The following is a 7,328-nucleotide window of genomic DNA, read 5'->3' on the forward strand; positions in this document are numbered from 1 at the left end:
TTACAAACTTTTTTTTGAGTTAACTGTAATAACTATGCTTTTCAACAACATTTGGCATGGTATATTTTTCCTCTTAAATTTATCAAACGACTATTTTCTTCTCCCCTTTTAGGATCTTGAAATGTCTCATGTATTAAAATCTCTACTGTTCCTTATTACTATTTTTTTTGGCAAAAAAGAAAAAAAAATCCCAGAGAAGTTTGAATGCAGTCTTTGCTGCTACTAATGACCTCTGCTTTATTGTATCTTTTCTAGTCCTTGTTTGTTCTATTGTGTGGCTCATTTCACTTTTCTTCCATGTGCCATTCAAAACAATGAACTTTTATTCAACAATGATTTATTGACCACCTACCCCTTGCTAGGGGATGCTTACCAAAAGTGATATTGCAGTCTTCAGAAATTAGATGTTTACAACAGACCATCATCAGTTCAAGGCTACCCCTGGGATGAATATTTTATGAAATAAGAGTTGTCAGCGTAGTTTACCGGATGCATCAACTGGCCGAGAGACAGTAATTATATCTGTGTTTTAGTTGTGCCAAAAAGAAACACGGAAAGGAAAAGCTAAGAAACCAATAAGACTGGCTATCAACTAGGAATGGCTAGAAGTAAGGGATTGGGGGAGAGGGAGGGTGATTCATCTCCAAGTATAATTTTTGTACAGCTTGATTTTTGTAATGATGATAATATTTTTACATATACAAACTAAACCCACAAAAGTGATGTAAAGCCAATGAGAAGGAGGGGACCTAAAATGGAATCGAACTAGAAGCAAGTGAAACTAAATATTTCCAATGAAAAATACAACCACATTGAAGGCAGGGGGCGATCAGCCCAAGTTGCTTTTGAATACAATAGTTTGCAAACTTAACCTTAGATTAGTGACCTGAAAAACTGAACTCTAATTCTTCCAACGTTGAACGCTAGTCAGTAGGACTGTTTTTTTGCAGTGCTGCCGTGAACAATCTGTTATCTGATGTGTGTGGCATGCTCGTAAGTGTATACATGAAGGGTAAAAGAAGTCTAGTTTCATTCTGTTGTTGATTAGAGTATCATTACGCTCAGAGAGATTAGCCTGAAGCTGCTTATTTTGGATTGGGATTGGAAGTATCCACATGAATTTATGGCTTGCTCTTTCTGCCTACCAACCTGCCTATCTGGGTATGTGTGTATACAAACGCACACATAGAGCTCCTACTTCTGTGTTCTGAGGGCGTAGAAAAAATACTCCAGTAGCAGTGAGTACACTTAGTAGCCAAATCTTGGTTTCTAAATCACATCCTTACTAGAAGGAACCAAGGATCGTTGGAAAGGAAACAAGAGCTGGACCAGGGAAATGATAACGTTAGCCTGAGGTGTCATAACAAAAATCAATAAATGCTCAAAAGTCGGAGACGTGTCAAAATGATATAGGAACAAACTTGAAAGGGCCTCACTGGTCAAATTTTGGACAATTTACAAATGGATGTAAACATCGTGTGCCAGTTTGACGTGGAGCAGGATATCGACACAGTCTCCAAATATCTCCTTACAATTTACATATTAGTTCAAAAGAGAAAAGTAACACATTACAGTGGAGAAATCTGATAAAAACTACCTACGAAAGTCACTACTGAACCTCATCAGCAGGCAGACAAACCGGCATCGTGTGTTCTCTGATCCTGAGAGGGAGACAGGGAGCATCCCTCTTGTGGAGTTCGAACCGAAATTGCATAGTCTGGGTCTCATCATGAGGAAATATTAGACAAAACCAAAAATTGAGAGACGTTGTACAAAGTAATAGGCTTTTCACAAGAAAGTTGCGAAAGACAGAGAGGGAAGAATTGTTTCAAATCAAAGGAGATTAAAGACATTTGGCAGCTGAATGAACCCAGTGATCCTGGATTATAGGATCCTAGATCTCAATACCTCTTCGCTCTGCTCCTGGGAGTTATTAAGACAATTGATGAAATATGAATACGGTCTGTAGACATGATGATAGTATTATCTCAATATCGGTTCTCTGCTTTCGACAACTATACTGTGGTTGTAAAAGATAATATTCTTGTTCTTCTCTGGAAATTGATATTGAAGTATTTTAAGGTAACATGGCATTCATATCTTCAAACTTACTTTCCAAGAATTCTGATTAAGAAAAAAAATTGTATGTAAATTTTGTAGCTTTTAAATTTGAAATAATTTCAAACCAGTGGCCAGAATACTTCAAGTAACTGATATCTCCTTCCCCAATCTCCCCAACTGTTCATATTTTGCCACATTTGTTTATTTATATCCCTCTCATCCTATTCTTTTCTCTCTCTCTGGAAAAGTTGTTTTTTCTCTTATTTAAAAATGAATTTTATTGGAGTGATGCTGGTTATTAAAATTGTGCAGGTTTCAGGCATACAATTCTGTGATAATCCTCTGTATATTGTAATGTGCATTCAACATCCCAAGTGAAATGCCGCAAATCCTAGGCATGCCTGAAGTGATTTAAAAGTAAAAAGGCACAAAAATTTAAAAGAGCGAATACTTTCTGCTTCTTTTTGGCCTGTTCAAATAACTAGTATAAGGCAGTGGAACATTATTTTTAGAGTAAGAGACGCCCACGGTCAAGCCCTGGCTCTTCTGACTGCTGTTGTGATCTCCTTGGAGCTTGTTTTTAGTGTTAAATGAGAAGGATGCTGACCTCAGGGGTCCACTGTGAGAATCTAATGAACATGAACCTCTTCACACCCTTAACTGTCCCACAAGGAGCAGATAATAATTTATTCTTCTTTTTGCTTCATCCGTTTCCCTCGTTTCTATGTAACCTCCCTCTTCTCCTGATGTAATTCCAATTGTTTCGGGGCCAACTTTGACAACTCTATCCTTTTTAAAACTCCAAGACTCATTTCTTTTGTGGAAAACTAATTTGGTATTCTCGGACATCTATATATATCTGGGGTTTGAGGTGTAGAAATGCATACTTAATGGAAGTATTTATGTTATTTCTCTTTTGGAGTTTTTACCCAAACTTTTCATTTTGCATTTTGAGTCTACAGTTTGGACCGATTAGTAAAATGTACATTGTTTATAGAACCTGCACATCTTTAGAAGTGAAATCTTGAAAAATAAGTAGGAGATAATATTATTTGTTTTAGTGGGTTGAATTATATTCCTTTTAGCTATTTATTTTATTTTTTTTAAGATTTTATTTATTTATCTTAGAGGGGAAGGGAAGGAGAGAGAGAGAGAGAAATATCAGTGTATGGTTGCCTCTCGTGTGTCCCCTGTCGGGAACTGGGAACTGGCCTGCAACCCAGGCATGTGCCCTGACTGGGAATCAAACCGCGATCGTGTGGTTCGCAGGCCTGCGCTCAATCCACTGAGCTACACCAGCCAGGGCTTAGCTATTTACTTTTATTCTGGCTTAAAAGTTTGAAGAATATAAAAATAACACTGGAGGGTTGTTTCGTTGAATTAGGTAAATATTCCTTTTTTGTTCCCTTTATAATAGAGTGTTGGCTTACTAGGACTTTCATTGAGCTTCAGATTGCCTCTGGAAACCTTCTGGGCAAGGGGCCTGTCCCTACCATTACAAATGCTGTATTATGCTGGACACAGCACCCAGACGAGGCGAATCCTCCGTGTTAGTGAAAATACTACTCATAAAGTAAGAATGAGTTTGCGGTTCAGCTCTGCAGACAGTACGTGTAACATGAGTCTGTAACGCAGCTACTTTTTCCACAGTAATCTTTTCATTGAAATAACCATAGCAAAACCATTAATAGCCTTTTGATTAAATTGTCCAGTGGTTTCTTTTTCTCCTTCATCAGGACTTTCTCTTCTTCCTCCTCCTTTTTTTAAGCTAAATTATTTTTTTATTGTAGTATTTTATTGATTTATTTTTTAAAAGATTTTATTTATTTATCCTTAGAGGGGAAGGGAAGGAGAGAGGGAGGAAATATCAATGTATGGTTGCCTCTCATGAGTCCCCTGCTGGGAACTGGCCTGCAACCCAGGTATGTGCCCTGACTGGGACTCGAACCACGATTGTGTGGTTCTCAGGCCCACGTAAGCTAAATTATATAAGACTCATTTTATTGAAACAACCATGGGTAGCGAGCAATTGATGAAGAAAATGTTAGATAAGAAAACAGGTTTGTTTTTGACCCAGACAAGGATGATGAGCTTAAGAAAACATGTACATTTGACGCTGTTTGCTGTTTGATACTGTATAATGTGTAAAGTCAATGAATAAAGGAAACATTTACAGGACTTGGAAATGATTGATCTGAAATTCTCTTTGTTGCACTTATTCAGTATTTCTTCAAGGAGCTCTGTCCTTCAATGGTGCCTCGTATAGAGCAGAGTCTTCTTACGTATTTGGTGAATCAATGCATTTTAGAGAAAGTGACCTCAGTTACATTTCACTCCAATGGAGAACTTGGGATTGATGCTTGTCTCTTAAATAACTGACCAATGACCTACTTATAATCCTCACAACCCAAAAATTAGTGAATAGCATCAGGAATGGTTTTAGAAATAAAACAAAGCACATCATTTTGCCCTTGTACAAAACCCAAGTACAGCCACATCGGAAAAATTGAATTCAGTTTTTTAAAAAAGTAGTAATAAAGCTGGAAACCTTCCAGGAAAATGATAATATCAAATAATTGGAAACACTTTTTAGAGAGCTTATATGAATTTTTAAAAAAACATTTTCAATAGAATCTTAGGAATTGGGAAAATATTACCTTTAAATAGATACACTTGCAATTTATAAAATATTAAAGACGGTGGGCCTTAGGAATATAAACTCTTTCAACATAAAAAGAAAAACACCTTTTTAAGTTTGAAAGGCATAAATTTAAGCAAATTAATGCAAGAAACTTCCTTTATGCAGAAGTTAAAAATTGTATGGAATTCAATATCAGGGGATGACAAAAATTTAGAGTTTCAAATAAAACTCATTTTTATTTGGAAAAATAATAATAAGTTTGGACTAGAGGTGTTTAAAAGTTGTCTTTTGTAAACCTAAGTAATGACAGCCATTTGAATCAGTAGCTCAAACTGGTACCTCCAATAGCCAGCTTACATGGACAGTGTTTGCAGGGAAGAAAACAAAGCGTTTTCTTTTTAGAGTCCCTCGGAAACAGCCCAGTGCTTAGGGGTGTGGACTCCGGAGCCAGGCCACCTGGGCCCTCCACTTGCGTGGCTTTAGGAACTGAGAATCAGGCATCGTTGCCTTAACCCACTTAAATGAGTCAATCCATGTAAATAAATTTACACACGGTAAGTGAGCTATGTCTTAGGTATTGTTATTTTTTTCTCGACATTTCTGCACCCTGTTCCTGACGGGAACCGCTATCTTCCTGTGTAGGTGTGGCTCCTTGTCCGCAATGAACGTCTCTTACAATTTCCATCTCAGCTGCAGCTGTAGTTGCTGCATACGCCTCTCGAATATGTTGTGGCTTCTGATTGAAGAAAGGATCTTAAAGATTAAGCTACGTATGTTTCCTGATTCTCAGGTGTTCTTTTCTCATGTTTGCATTGTATTTCATTTAGACAATTTTGTTTGAAAAATATGTTTGCCTTTATGGCTGATATAAAATATTGTTTAATTTTTCTGACTATCTCACTTTTCTTCTCTCAACACCTTAAATATTTCTTTCCACTCTCTTCTCGCTTGCATGGCTTCTGAGAAGAAGTTGGATATAAATCTTATCTTTGCTGCTCTAAAGGTGTTTTTTTCATTTTGCTTCTTTGGGGATTTTTTTTTAACCTTTGATTATCTACAGTTGAATATGCTATGACTAGGTGTAGGGTTTTCTTTTTCTTTTCTTTTTTTCATTTATCTTGTATTCATCCCACCGTTTTTAGATATTCTGTCTTTACCATCCCACCCTGACCCTTGCCCAGTTTTTTCTCTTTATTTTTTTAAAATAAAGAGAAAGTTTCTATTGACATATTCTCTGTATCTTCAGCCATGTCCACTCTCCTAATAAGCCTACCAAAAGCATTCTTCATTTCTGTCACAGTGTTTTTTAATTTCTAGGATTTCTCTTTGATTCTTTTTTAGAATGTCCATCTTTCTACTTACATTGTCCATCTACTCTTGCATTGTGCCTATTTTTTCCATTTAGAGCCCTTTGCTTATTAGTCATGGTTGGTTTAAATGCACAGTCTGATAACTCCAACCGCTTCTGCCACATCCAAGACTGGTTCTGATGTTTCCTCAGTACTGCCAAACTCTATGGGGTTTTTGGCATACAGTGTACCTGGGGCTCCTCCTATACCTTAACCAGAATACAGCATCTTCTATTTTTTACAAGAGGATGGCTCCTCTTCCATATATACCATGTACATCTGGACTGTGTTGCCATTTTACATGTAAACTTTACTTTAAATGCTTTATTCAAATACAGCATTTTTGGACAGAATACATGACTTGCCTAGGACCTTAACTCCCCTTGGAATAGCTCTAGACGTTCATGACTTGAGGTTTGGCCAAAGAATCAGACATATGAAGCGAAAAGGGATGAAAGGGGACTGGCCCCCAAACATAACACTTCAGAATATTTAAGGAAAACCGTGTCTTTTAGTGGGTATCTCTGGCGTTTCAGGGTGACCATAGAAGACGTCTGAAGGAACAAGGAAAATAACTTCGAACGTTATGAGTAGTTGAAAGTTAGGTTTAGATGAACGCTTTGTCTCAGCCTTAAAATATTGAATTTGGCAAGAAGAGTCTCTAATTACTGTCATCAGATGCTGGGGCTCCCCAAACCACCACCACATTAAATTAAAGTCTCTGTCATCTCTCTGCTTCTTTATGTGGTGGAAAAGGGGAGGTCGGAGGCCATGAGGGTAAAACCCGGGTGTGCCCCTTTGATTTCAGTGAGCAAGTCCAGCACACAGTTTGTAACTTAACTTCTCTACAGAAGAGGGAGTTTTCAAGTGAACGATTTTTTTACAGGATCCTTTTTAAGGTGAGAGCCCACATCATAAAGAAAGTCCTGGTACATATCAAATTAGGAAAAGAGAATCTATAGGAAAAACAGCAATGCAAATATGTAAATGTAAAGACTGGACCATGTTGCTGACTTGGGAAAAGCTGACGTTTTTGAAATACCCTATTTGACCTATTGTGGATGTGACCTTGATAAAGAGAGCAAGATAAAGGCATGCCCAGAACACGTCACCATCGCACAGCCACCTGGTGTGAAGTTGGTCTGCCCCTCAGTGATGTCACTCCTGGTTTCAGGCCATTCTCGGAAGAGACTGTGTGGACAGATAAATGTACATGGGACCTTCTGGTCTTTCGGCATCGGCATTCAGACTACACAAATTATAATTTGTTTATGTCT

The sequence above is a fragment of the Sturnira hondurensis genome, unplaced genomic scaffold, assembly GCF_014824575.4.
Source record: "Sturnira hondurensis isolate 20B ecotype Veracruz unplaced genomic scaffold, ASM1482457v3 Scaffold0022215, whole genome shotgun sequence".
NCBI lineage: Eukaryota > Metazoa > Chordata > Mammalia > Chiroptera > Phyllostomidae > Sturnira > Sturnira hondurensis.